The sequence below is a fragment of the Anthonomus grandis genome, chromosome 8, assembly GCF_022605725.1.
Source record: "Anthonomus grandis grandis chromosome 8, icAntGran1.3, whole genome shotgun sequence".
Lineage (NCBI taxonomy): Eukaryota > Metazoa > Arthropoda > Insecta > Coleoptera > Curculionidae > Anthonomus > Anthonomus grandis.
Window position 1 is genome coordinate 7,884,197 of NC_065553.1, and position 13,882 is coordinate 7,898,078.

Sequence of the window (13,882 nt, forward strand, 5' to 3'; positions counted from 1 at the left end):
GAAGAAAATTATATGATGTATTCAATATATATCAAATTCAATGTTGTTGTTTTTTTTCTTAATAAGAAGTCCAAGAAAGGCTTCTACTGTGCTTTCCCTGGTCCATGAATCTATATTTCTTGAGAACGGATTCACAAAATAAAAATAGGGCTATGTAGAGATTGATAATGACAACATATTTACCTCAGCAGCAATATTTATTATAACTTAACAAAAAACAAGTATTTCGGAGATAGATTATTGTCAGCGAGGATACTTTTATTATTATAAAATTTATGATCAGGGTCAGTAAAAAATAACTTAATATACCACCTTAGGAATAATTGTACTTTACCTTGGCAAATAGCTGAATATATGTAAGTTGCTAAATGTAATCTCCAAAAATATTAAATTTACAATTTACTTCTCTCAGTTATCTCTTTAAATATAAACATGCGATATTTTGTTAGGCAAAAACACTCAAAAAACCTAGCTGTCATGTACAAGCCTTGGACCGCATAAAATCGACGTTTGTTTATTTTGTCCCCGGTAAACCGACGTCCTGCTGCAGCAAGCAACCGCGGGAGTATATCTCCGGCTACCATCTTTACTCGCCTCTCGTTTAAATACACATACACACGGTCCACGATGGCCTCTAGCACAAGAGATCGCGGTTTAAGCTGCCCCTGATACCGCTCGTGTTTGGAGTTTTGGTCTTGTTGGACCTCGGTCAAAGATAAATTAGTCCTGATTTCCGAGGTGCTTGTTAACGATTTTTTCTTTTGTTTATTGATGAGGTTCCATTTTCTCTCTCTCCGGTAGGTTTCGTTAATTAATTTTAACAAGGAGGTTTCAGCTAGTTAGCGGCCGTGGATAAGGGTTTGCGTGGTTGCTATCTGATTCACATGTAACTATTCAACCGTATAATAACTCTTTCACTCTAATCATATTTAAAAAAAATTATTTATAGGTAACGCTTAGTTGAGACGATCATTAGATCAACTTATTGCGTAGGAAGTTGAATTAAAACTGATGGGTGTATATTCTTTTTCTCGGTGTGTCTTATCCTCGAAGGCTATTAGCGATCACATTAGCCCATATAACTTTATCAACTGCAACCCGAAATCAAGTCGTGAATTCCTACTTCTACTTCGTCTATTTTTTCTTCAATTATGAGTTGCAGCCCCTCGATGTTAGTAGTATGGCTTATCCAAGGAATTCTGAACATTTTGCAATAGCACCACATTTCAAAGGTCTCCACGATCCTTTGTGTCATTTCTTTTAGCATTTACATTCACATAATAAAGCAATATGCTAAAGACATAACATTACACATTACGGAGCCTGGTTTTTCGTTTGACCCTTGCGTTGTGCAACTGTTGGAAAACTGTGGTATAATGTTCGCTCTAGAGGCGCGGTATATCAAAGGAAATATTGATCAGCAGCAATGGGAAATGTTGGGCGCCAATGGTTTTGCCGGTGTATACGCGTGTAACTTTTCAATACACGTTTTGACGTTTAGTTTTATTTAGTCAAAAGATCAAGATCAACATTTAATTGAACTTATAAGGGCCCATTCAAATATATGGAATTTCAATGACAAGAATATACTAAAACATACAAGAGATTGTTTATATTAATACATATTATTTTATTTCATTCTATCTTGCTAAGGCACTATTTTATTAACTTCTTCATTTGATCTCAAGTGGAAAATTCTGTTTGAAAAAAATGTTTTATAAAAACTATGCTCTTATATGATTTTATTTTAATAAATAGGGAAGAAATAATTTTGTTTTCTTGTAATCATTAATCTTGTTTTCACGTTTATGACGTCCTAAAAGTTTTTAGCTTTTAGACCCCCTGAAGTTTTTGAACAGTATTTGGTCATCCATTCTTAGTTCTGGAAGTCAAAAACTTCATTATTCAAAACGTGAACCATGCAAGTGAAGCATCGTCTTCGTCAGACATTTCGAAATTAATTGCAAAAAACATCTAAAATATGAAATATAAAAATAGATAAAATACGCCTCATTACCTAATGCATCATAAATTTTGCCATTGACCCATCAGAATGGAAAGTTCGAACAATTAAAAAAAATTGCAAAGCAGGAATTTACGAATGCCACATAACCTCACACCGTTCAAGGGTCACTAGTTATTCGTGAGTTTAATAGAGAGAAATGCAGCAAAGAGAATACGCGAGCCTATCCTTGTCCGTCACGTGGGATGAAATAAGAGGAGACATAACATTTAATTGAATGCCAAGTTATACGGATGGGAGAATACTTGACTAATTGGCTTGAGAATTGCCACAAATCATTTTATAGCATTTAATTATACGTTCGAGTACCTTTCTGATTAAGATAGGCAGGCGGAGGAATAAAAGTATGTTTAACGAGGATGTATGAGTTTATATAGTAAAATTATCTGATATTTTGTTGGGTTCGGTCTGAAATGTTGCCAATAAGGAAATATAACTTTTTTTGCATAATTGTTGATATAAAGATCTTAAGAACTTACCATTTAAAATCTGTGCACGACCATAATTGCTGGTGTTCAACGAGGTTGAATCTTCTGAAAGAAAAAATAATTTTATAGGTATTTGAGACTAATGTAAGAAGATTAGCATTTTAGCTAACAAATTAAGCTAAAGTAAGTTCTTTAGCTAAATATTAAAAATTAATCTTTAACAATTGATCAAACCGTGTATGAGGTAGTTTTCATCACATTTCTTTAAATTATAATAATATATGTTTCAAATATATTGAATAGCATCCAATTAAGTTATGCCTTTATAACAACTTAATGATTCGAACTTTTATGTAATTGAAAGTCCAATTTATACTTTTCTTTTTGTTTTTTCAATATTATTTTAATAGTCAATACATTTTAAATCATTTTCATAGAATCATAAAAATTAAACAAGCACATTTTACAATTATTATTATAGGCGATATTTCTCTTATAGAACAGAATCGAATAACATAAGTAAAACTAACAAAAAAACAAATAAAACCAAATTAATATGCAAAAATGTCTTCTACAAGTTTAACTGCTTATCAAATCCTTAAAGCTGAGCTTCACACATTAATTTAAACTCAACTACACACTGATCAATTAAATCGCAGAAAAATAAATCGACCAAGTTTATGTCGGACAACGTAGGCGGCCTTCTTTAGACAATTAACGTAATAAATAGTCGTATAACTTTAATAAAATTGATGTCATATGCAATTTAGTTATGCAGTGCTAAATAATTCATGTTGCAAACACGTAGGTCATTAAAAAACACATTTAAATCACGTTTAATTATACGTCTAGTTAAAATTCGGCTTGCCCAATTAAAAATCATCAGATAAGCCTTTAAGGATAGTAAGATTTGTTTACTGAATAACAGTTTTAGCAACGCGAAGAACGTATAAATGAGATTTTTACGTATTTATTTAAATTACATTATTCAGCATCTCATTTAAAAACCATTAACGGCTTGAAGGGTATGAGTAATACATAGGGGTGACCCTCTCTCTGTGAATTTTGACGTGTGTTTGGAGGGACATTAAGACACGTCTTAAAAGGTTTTTAAGAACGCATTTCATCGCTGAATAAGTGTTGCTATTTAAAATAAGGGTCCGGCGTAACCCTCTAGGCAAATAATTCCATTGATTTTTGCATAGCATCTTAAAATATTGAGTAGACTACGACACTGTTTCACAAAAGCAATCACCATACGACCTCATGGGTATTGTATAGTCTCACCTCTCCCCCCATCTTTTTTTCCGTATAAACCTATCTCCTTTTAGCTCATTTAAAACGGTCCTCGAGGCCAGGCTTCATTTGAATAAATATTTATTCAATTTGATTTTTTATCTTCGAAAGTTTTATTTTGACTCGACTCGCTGGTCTTGTTTTGAATTTTAAAGAGATACGATCGTATTGTCTTGCTACGGCGGTTAGTATTCGAGGCAATGGTACTTTAGATAAGAACTAATTTTCGAACAGGGAAGTTATCGAATAATAGTTTTTACAGCTTGGATTTCTTGGTACATACATATTATTACGTTCAAGAACAATTATGTTGGTCATGGTACTTGTTTCGAATATTGTAGTATTGAGTATCAGTTGCTTTAAAAGCAACTTTTAATGCCCGCTATCAATTAATGCAAAACTAAATTTAAAGCGATTTAAAAAATCATCAAGTAATTTCATTAAATCAGCTTTTATTGCTATTAATAAATGTTCGATAAAAAGTTCAAAAGAAATAATGACCAAGGTTAAACAAAGGTCCTAACGGAGTCGTTCACACCTCTAAATCATATCTTATAACGAGCTGTTGTGTAAACACACACGGTGAGATTAAATAATAAAAAAGAAACTGGAAAAAAAAATTAAGCGGGTCTCCGTAAGGACCATTTTGTGGTACTGAATGGTGCTTGACCAGAGGCGGACCCTGGTTGATGCATACATTAATTTCAGATAAGAAATACAGTCATTATTATAATATATATGTAAGAATATAAGTCATGAGGTCTTATGTGCTTTTTTTCTTATATTATCGTAAGCGTTATTAAAAAAATTTAACAATGAATTTTAAAAAACATGCTTGGAAAAAATTTTTATTATCCTTTTTATCTATTATTCTAACCCTTATTTCGTTTTTTATTTAATATACAGTGCTTTCATTTCTAAACAAACCACCCCTAATACTTTCTCAAAAAAAAATGCTGCATCCTGCTCCGGTGATTTTTCTTGTATATATTTTTGTGTGTCTTGTTTTCAATTATAGTTTCAGGTCCAATTATAGTTGCCACACATTTTTCTTGTATCCCCGTGGAGTATTAGTAGTCCCTGTAGGTACAAGCTGCTATCGAAGTCTAAAAGCTACGTTATTTTACTTTTTCTTGGCATTTAGAGCTTCTTTCGGGAGCTAAATTGGTTGTTCTTGTTGACTGTCTAGTTTTTCGGCTCTCTCAACTTGGTTTCTAAACATTTATTAATTGGGAAATCCTGATAAATGATTTGGAAAATCATCTTAAAGATTGTGAATGCTTGTTTATTTTGAGTCCTCGAGAAATAGCCTCAAATATGATATTTTTAATATGGGGACAATTTTTTGTGCTATGCTCTTTTCCATCCAATTAAAGTGAGTTGCTTCCTATTTTCCTCATTTAAATCCTGGTTTTCCGCGAAGCGATTTGCTGCTTTGGCAATTGGCAAAGACACTCATTTTTACGGTTAACTTTTGAATTGACGTTCAAAGTGACAGTCGATCGTTCTTTCTCGATCTTAGAGCAGTTGTGGATGATTCCAATACATCACTTTTTTTCTATTAATGACCCATTAAAATAATTTTGTTTTGGCATTTGCTTTATTTGCTTATTTCGGCATTCCGTATGAGTTTCACGTTGAAATTCTAGTTCTTCTACTTTATTTTTGATATGACGCATCTAAATCGTGCTTTGTTTGGTAGGGGTTATTAACTGTGACCGCACGTTGTCTTTTAAAGGACGAAAAGTGGTTTAAGATCAAACCCACTGCGTCACATTTCTTTTTTTTTTTGGTTTTGGATTTATTCTGGACTCCGATTTACATTTTGGTAAACCTCTTTATCTTTTTGAATTCTGAGATACCGCATGTAGCACCTGGCTTGATTAATAGTTGAACCTTGGTATTTTTTGGATTTTTAACACTTTCCCTGATTTGACGAGTTGATTTAGAACATCTTTCCCCTGTAGTGGCTGGAATACCCTCCAAGAGTTTTGACGACTGATTAGTTTCTACCCCGTATAGCAGCTTAATATCAGCTAAGTACCCTAACTTTAAGTCAATACTATATAGACTTTAATTTGTTGTTGTACTTATTTCTTTTTTACCTACCTATAATATAATTTTGATTTAAATGTATTTTTGTTGAATAGTTATACTCAAACTCACCTTGTAGGGTTTTGCTTTCTTAAGTGTACTTAAATAAGATAACTTAAATACTACTAAAGCACGTAAGATCATACATTGCTACTAAGAGGTAAAACAAATAACAAGAAGTACTTTTACTGGGTGAATCGCTGTGATATAAACCAAATATTTTCAATAATTTGATTATGATTCCTATCCTGCCCAGCAGGAATAGGAATCAAATAGTAGGAAGTGTGTGTGAGTATAACTCTGGTAAAAACCAGCTAATGAGCATTAGTAGGAAGTGGTGTTAAATGATTGGCCGGTAAAAATATTGACTTTTATTTTTGCGTATTTTTATTCTCGTTAACCATGTTATAGTTAAATTTTGTTTAAATTTGTATAATGAAATTTAGATACATTGGTAAGATTTTGGACGTAACAAGCTTACCTCTTGATTCCACTCTCTATTAAGTGGTTAAATATCTAATTTACAAGAACGACCTTCGAGGTCTTTAAGATTTCCCTTTTTTTTCTTAAATCACAACCCTCAACCCTATTTGGTTAGTTAAACATCTTAAAATGTGAACTGTAATTTTGAACCGTCTAATTTTTACCATCAGTGAGAAAATAAAACTGCATTATTCACCAGCTACTAGAATTTAAGATAACTTGAGTTACGTAGATACTTGATTAAAATGAAATCAAACCTTATTATGTCTTTTTTTAAATTTTTGTATACTTAAATTATTGACTGTAATTTTTCACTTACGATTTTTTCCATTATCGAACCAAATAGTTTTTATCAAATAAGTTCTTAAGAGTCCAAACTTCTATATTACTATTATATTTTGCATAAGTGTTTATTATAAAATATTACCAGCAATATTGGCATTCTTTAACAATTTTTCTCTTTGCATTATATAGCAAACTCTAAGAAAACCAATACGTCTTATCGTATTTCCTAATATTTTCGGGTAAAATAGCACAAATTTAAATTTTATAGCTACTTTAAGGCGGATCTTGGGGCCAGCATGTTTACCATGCCAAACTGGTATTGCTATTTATGAGCACATAAACTTGCGCGATAATCACCCCCCACCGTCAGTTTAAGGCAATTGCAATATTTCCTAAAACCCATTTTCTTTAACGCGAGCAACCCTTTTGTCTTTTATCGTATCGTTATACAGCAGGTGAACTTTGCGAGGGTTATTGATAACCTTGTTTTAAAGCATTAACAGCGGGTTAAGGGAAAATCATTAATTACCTTCGATATACACCTGTCGAGAATTTTAGTAGAATAAGAAGGACGTAAAAAAGAGTATAAACAAAATGAAACTCATATCCAATTAAGTTATGCATAAAAATAGATAGGAATCATTTTATTTTCTGAATTCTAAGGAAAAACAGTACAGCACGTTTTAATTAAGCTAACTTTCAACCACTTAAATAACCTTAGATTGTTTTACTTTAAAAATGAAACTTTCTATATGTTCTGTCGTTATCTTCATATTATCTCATCACCAAGAGGCAAATTCTTTTCGTTAAGGTCATTATTCAAACGACACGCTGTTAAATACGAAAATTTATCGGGGTATCGCAATCAGGTCGGCCACAAACACCTGAACCTCTTTTTAATGAAAGTAATAAGCCTTCAATCAGGCGATGTGCCGAGTTCCTTTTGATACTCTTTTTGACGATTCATTCTCGTTTGATCTTTTTGCCGCCTTAAATGTAATAATAGGATGTAGTGGAAGAAAGGAAGCTAACAGCGCTAAATACTGAAATTCCGTTATAATATTCGAAGTGATAAATTTTAGTAAAAAGCTGCTCGCTTAATATATCTTAAAATTCTCTTAGTTTTTCACCTCCAGTTCAGACCTACAAACTTCACTCGCGTGAAATTGTTTATTGGGCAAAAAACGGTTAAGAAAGTTGGCAGGAAGAATGTTCTTGTAATAATTCTCAAGTTATTACACCAACTATCGTCATGGTATTAAAGAATTTTTTTCTAACGTAAACTATTATTAAAAGCCTTTCACTTGTAAATATTCAATTATTTTATAGCTATAAATACTAATTTTGTAGAGTTATTAAGTCGCTTTATTAGTCGTAGCAATACGCAGGCTTTCAATAGATTTGTGTTAAGTTAAAAGTTAAAAAAAAAACGATTCTTTACCAATATGCACTTGGCTCTCAATGGAATAACGTAACAAAATAATAAGAAATATTTGCTTTTCTTATTTATCAGTTGGTTATTGTAAACGTGTTAACTAGTTTTATGTATGTAACTGGTTTGAACGTCTTGATTATTCCAAGACTTGTTTTACATTTTAAATGAGTAACGAAAAGCAAAAAAAGATATAATAAAGTGCACTTTTCTTAAAGAAAGTAGCTCTATTGTTCATAGAGAATATTTTGAATAAGAATTATTGTGTATACTGCCAGATTTTTATCAAATTTAAGTAGTCATCAACTTTGTTAAAAGAAAAGCAGGGAAATGAATGTTCAATTTAAAAAAATTAAAATCAGAGTATAGAAACCGGTTTTTTAAATCAGAATCCATAATCAAAACTGTCAGTTAGATATTTTTTAAGTAAAGTGTAATCAAAATTTGCATATCATAAAACAAGCCTTAGCCAAGCAAGTAGTTTTTTTAAATTGCCTAATATCTTGACATAGAATTCTATTTTATTAAGAGCCTTCAAGTTTCAAATCTTGGTTAGATAACTAACTAAACAGTTATCCAAATTGATCCGTATAAGAGACAAAAATATTAATTATGTTTTAATAAATCAGAAGGTTTTACAGAAATCTCCTCGCTTTCATATCAATTTTACATAGAACATTTGCATTGCTAGACAGAGAGGTTCAGAATCAAAATTGGTGATGGTAATTACCTTTGATAAAAAAACTCTTTGATGAAAATTATCGCATACAACATTAGTATATTGCATTTATAAATCAGGTTACTTATTCAGCATAACCTAAATGGCCAAGGTACACGCTTTTCTAATAGTGTTCAATTGTGTTGGTTTTTTACTTAAAATATCATATTTAATTTATTCTCTAGTATAACATTTATTTTAATATTATCCTAGTTATTAAATAAAGTCTTTAATTAGTGAATAAGCGACTAAAATCGCTGAAAGTGACTATCGAAATATGATTACGCAGATCCTTAAAGGAAAACCTTATAATGGCCATGGAGACTAGATATTGGAACTCGTAGATAGCAAATAATTTTATTTATTACAATAGTTTGAGTTTTCTAGAATTATTTAAAAAAATTAAGGCCTTGCGTGTAATAATAAATGTAAGCAATGCAAGAGGAATTAATAACCTATGTATGTGAATTTTTTTAGCGTTTAAAAATATCGATGTACAATACAGAATGTATACTTATATAAAATTAAAGACCTTTGTGCATAAGGTACTGTATTTTGTAATATTTAAGGAGGCTCGAATAAGTGACAAAGATACGTGCTGAAACGTTAAAAAGAGACAAATGGATGTACATTTTAGTCACCTATTATTCATAAACCCCTCTGTCTGTGGACGTAAAAGCTTTTAAGCATCTCACCAGAGCCCATGGTAAAAATCCAATTCCCGATCCGATTTAGAAATATTTACTACAAGAGGAAGTGGTAAAATTTTTAACGAGTCTGTCCGACTGGCTGTGGGTGTTACGCGTATGTATGTGTGTTTTGGTTTACACGTGTTTTAATGCCGTCGTAACCCGATATATGACAGGGGAAGCATTGTATATTTTCAAACAACGGCTAATGGCAACATTTGGTTTTCGTGGCGATGATTATTTATTCAATATACAACGCGATTTTACGACGAGGGGCAATCAAATTAGTTTTTAAAACTACACTTTCCGCGAACGGAGAGGTAAAACGGTTTCTATCGGTAGTGTCGCCGGTACCATGCTGGGATCCGAACCCTCTTATCTGTCTGACATCGTAAGTAATAAAACTCTCCTTGACAGTGTGATGTAAACCTTTGGAGCCCAGTGGGTTGCTACACCGTAGGGGACAATTTAAGGCTGGCTCGTCTTTTGTGCCATACGCTTTGTTAGTTGAATCATTTATAAAGTAAAGCACGTTTACTACAAATTTTAAATAATATCTTTGCAAGGGAGATTTGAAACCGTACAAATTGTCAAATTTATAAAATAATTATTCAATAAATAAAGATATGTCAATATACGTAACATATTTGCATAACTTAAATAGAAATGATTCACACATTGATAATATTGCACTATTGTCTTACACATGTATATTGTATACTTTATGTACGCAGTCGGTAGCGCGGATTACTCCTGGCTCTTCAGGTGTATTATACTACCATTTTTAAAGAACAACATCTGAGATTAAAATTAAGATTTTACTGGATTAAATAAAGTTGAAAAAAAAGAAAAGTAAAGAGACAAATTTTAAAAACTTGTTAAAAATGTTTAAAATGTGTCATAATACTTAATTTTATTTAAATAAAAGTAAAATTCTTGTGGTGGCTTTTGAGTATATTTAACAACATACAGGGCTCAACTACATACAGTGCTTTTATTTCGTATTTCGAGCATGCATTTTTCAGAAATTTATAATAACTTCTTAAAAAAAAACACGTTAATTTAGATATCTAGGGGGATTTTCAATTTTATATGACAAATAAATTTCTGTCAATTACCTCCTCACCTTCAGGTCCTTATCGTGTCAGTTGACGTCATATATTACGGCTATCCTATAGTCATCATCATCTTAAAGAGCATATAATCATCAACAGTGCATAAAGAATGCAAGTTTATAGATTTATAGACAGTAAGGGTGTAAAAACGTGCCTAAAAAAAATCAACCCTTTAAATGATTAATATTTTCAGGTAAGGTTATAAACTTTGCTTTTTAAATATCGCCAAAAGAAAAAAATCTAGTCATGTTAAGTTTGGCGACCGTGCAGGCTATTAAACTGCACGCAGGCCTACCAATGCACATCCCTGGAAACTGTTTATTAAGCCACTCTTGAACTGTCAAAGTGTAGTGCGGGGAAGCCGATCTTGTTGGAAATACACATTATTTTCGTTTAGTATCCCAACATCATTTTCATCTACTTGGTTTTCCAAAGATTGCACGATTGAAGGATATATTGTATTTTTGAGGAAGTCTAAATGATTTTGTCCAGTTAAATTTTCTTTCAAAAAAATACCCCGATGATTTTGTTCCCATAAATTCCTGCCACATAATTTTTTTTAGGATACTGAGTGTGATCCTCTCGAAAAAGCTGTGGATTTTCATTATCCCAGTATCTACAGTTATGCCAGTCTATTTACAAAAAAGTTGACTGAAGCAGATGTTCTTTACTAAATGGGGGTCCGAGTTGATAACATTTTTGAGTCCCACATATTTTCGCTTCTACTATTCGCTTATATTTCAATAAATTGTATTTTTTTCGGTTTAGTTAGATGGGAGGTTATATGCTCTTTAAAATGATGTATCACGCTTAGAGTAGCCATTTAAAATAAAAAAGTTTGGGGTCGATAAATTATCCATTGTTCCCAGACATTTTTAATCAGTATTCCCTGATAAGTCAACCGATTTTATTTGTTTTGGCACTGTTGAACAAATATTTTAATACTGCTTTACCATTTTATGTTAATACTGCATTACCATTTTCCTACGCAGTCACGTCATTCATTAACAAACAAGATAGCTGCACCTATTAGGAAAAACTTTGTTGCATTAAGACTGAAAATTCTGACATTGATTTAGTTCACTTATTCACAATTAAAAGCAAATATCCGTGCCTGCAAGGCCTCGAAAGTGGTTGTGATCCATTTTAGCAAATTTCATGCAAGATGGAAGGCGCATCTATATTCATAGATGCGATTTTAATTGGCCAAGCATCCATTTAATTTTAAATGGAATAATCTCGATATAAAGCTGGTTATGCCATATATTTGCCATTAAAAACTGGTCGATATATATAGTTAATATTTGTTGTGTGTTGAAGGATGATAATTAGCAAGTTTTTTACATTGAAAGTTAAACTGTGCAAATAAAAAGAGTCAAGTCATATAATATGGAAGCCATTAGTCAACATTTTTCTTTAATATAAGGTACAAACACTTATCATCATTAATCACAGTGTCAATTTTTATTTGACCCTCACATCCATTAGTAGTAATGAAAATAAATCGATAATGACACTTAGCATCATCATTTATTATCATTGCAACAGAATTTAGTTTGTTTTGTATTTTACACAGTAACGTAGTTCTACCCAAGGCTTTTTATTGTAAAATAAAAACTTCACGAGGGTAAAGCACAACACAAACTCAAACTCAATTTAAATTTGGCTCTAAATTACTTGAAATGAATGTTAAGTGCCCTTCAAAAGCAGTAGCAGCTAATGAAACAAAAACCAATCAGGTCCGTATTTAAATGAAATCGTTAGAAATTTAAATTAAAGGAAGTTCGACCTTTGCCCTGAGCTTGTTTCTATTAGTTTCTTGCTGCCTTATCTCGTGAAAAAAATCTCTTAATACAATAATGAAATATAAAAAGCGTGACTTTAAATTAAATTATTACGTGAAAATTGCGGGTTCTCATCTCGACTTACGACCAATTATCGTGTTTTGTAAAGCAGTAATTTTGTTCTGGAGATAATTATTCTCCGGCACGAAGAGATTGTTTAAAAAGAGCACGACATTTATGTAGTTGTGGTAATTTTTTTTAATAATCAGAAAAATAAAGCCTTTTGGTTAAAATATTAATGAGCAGTTAAGGTAATTTTTTAGTAAGTAAGACTTAATAATATAAAAAAAGAATTGAATCTTCCATATATAAATATATATGTCAGTTTTTTTTTATAACGACTTAATTTTTTTGTCACTACGGCAGTTCCATAAACCATAAACTAAAGCCGTTTGTTTCTTATGTGCGGAAAGAAGAAATATAGAAAAAAGGGAAAGACAACACAGGTAGACTCTTGGATAAAAACTTCAGGGTAGTCAAACAAGCAGAAGATCTAGACATCAGAAGAAGATTTTCCAAAAAACAAACACTTCATATAATGAGAAGGACTTAAAAAAAGGGTATTAATGAAATAAACCTTATATCCAATTAATTTATGCATAATAATAGATATAAGTATAATTTTAATGTTTATTACTTTTAAATGATTAACTGTATATAAATAGTTAGTACACACATTTTAATTTTTGAATTGTGTTGTTTGTTTTATTATTCTAAATATTATACTTAACTTTTGTGTAATAATTTTAAATCTCAATTTTATATAATTCTTAGTTCTGTGAAACATTCTAAAAGTTTTTTTATATCCTTGAAGAATTTCTAATGTAGGTCAGTTCTATTTAAATGCTACTAACACGAAATATATGTATACCGTTATAGTTTTTTATAAAGAAAATAATTATAATTTATAATTAAATAATTTAATTTAATTTATGCATGCACTTGTTTTTGAATGAGTACCTGTAAATCGATTTCTAATTTTCATTTTCAAATTTATTTAGATTTATGTTAGTTTATTACTGTTTACATTTTTTAGGAAGTTTTAGTGTATTTAAATAATCTTTTTAAATCTATAAGCCAAAAATTAGGTACCACCGATGAACTATTGGATAAATTAAAATCTTCTTTTATTTATTGAGCACTTAGCTTATATCAACCGATTCTTTCGTTTTTTGATTTATTTTCTATTGTGATTATTTCTTTTTAAATTCAATTCTAATTAACTGAGTAAATTTACATTATTTTAAAGCTTCATTTTTAATAGTTTTCTTCTACTCTAATTAAAATAAATTACTTACATACTTTGGATAAGAACTAAATGATGACAGGGAAATGTCAACGTGCAACAAGGACTAACTTGAAATAAATAAAAAAATATTTTTAATATTACACAGACGTCAAAAATATGATTTTATAACTTGAAACCTCATATTTTACCGACTTAAAACGACAATTTATTTTTAGGCAGAAAAATA

General features: G+C 30.9%; 1 protein-coding gene across 4 annotated transcripts in view; it reads right to left on the reverse strand.

Moving 5' to 3' along the window:
- The window catches only part of LOC126739916 (frizzled-2), a 198,236-nt gene that overhangs the window by 18,964 nt on the left and 165,390 nt on the right, over positions 1–13,882 (reverse strand). For all 4 annotated transcript variants that reach the window (XM_050445743.1, XM_050445744.1, XM_050445745.1 and 1 more), the window contains one exon: positions 2,503–2,556. The gene's annotated coding sequence lies outside the window, so the exon portion shown is untranslated. The remainder of the gene's footprint in view (positions 1–2,502; positions 2,557–13,882) is intronic.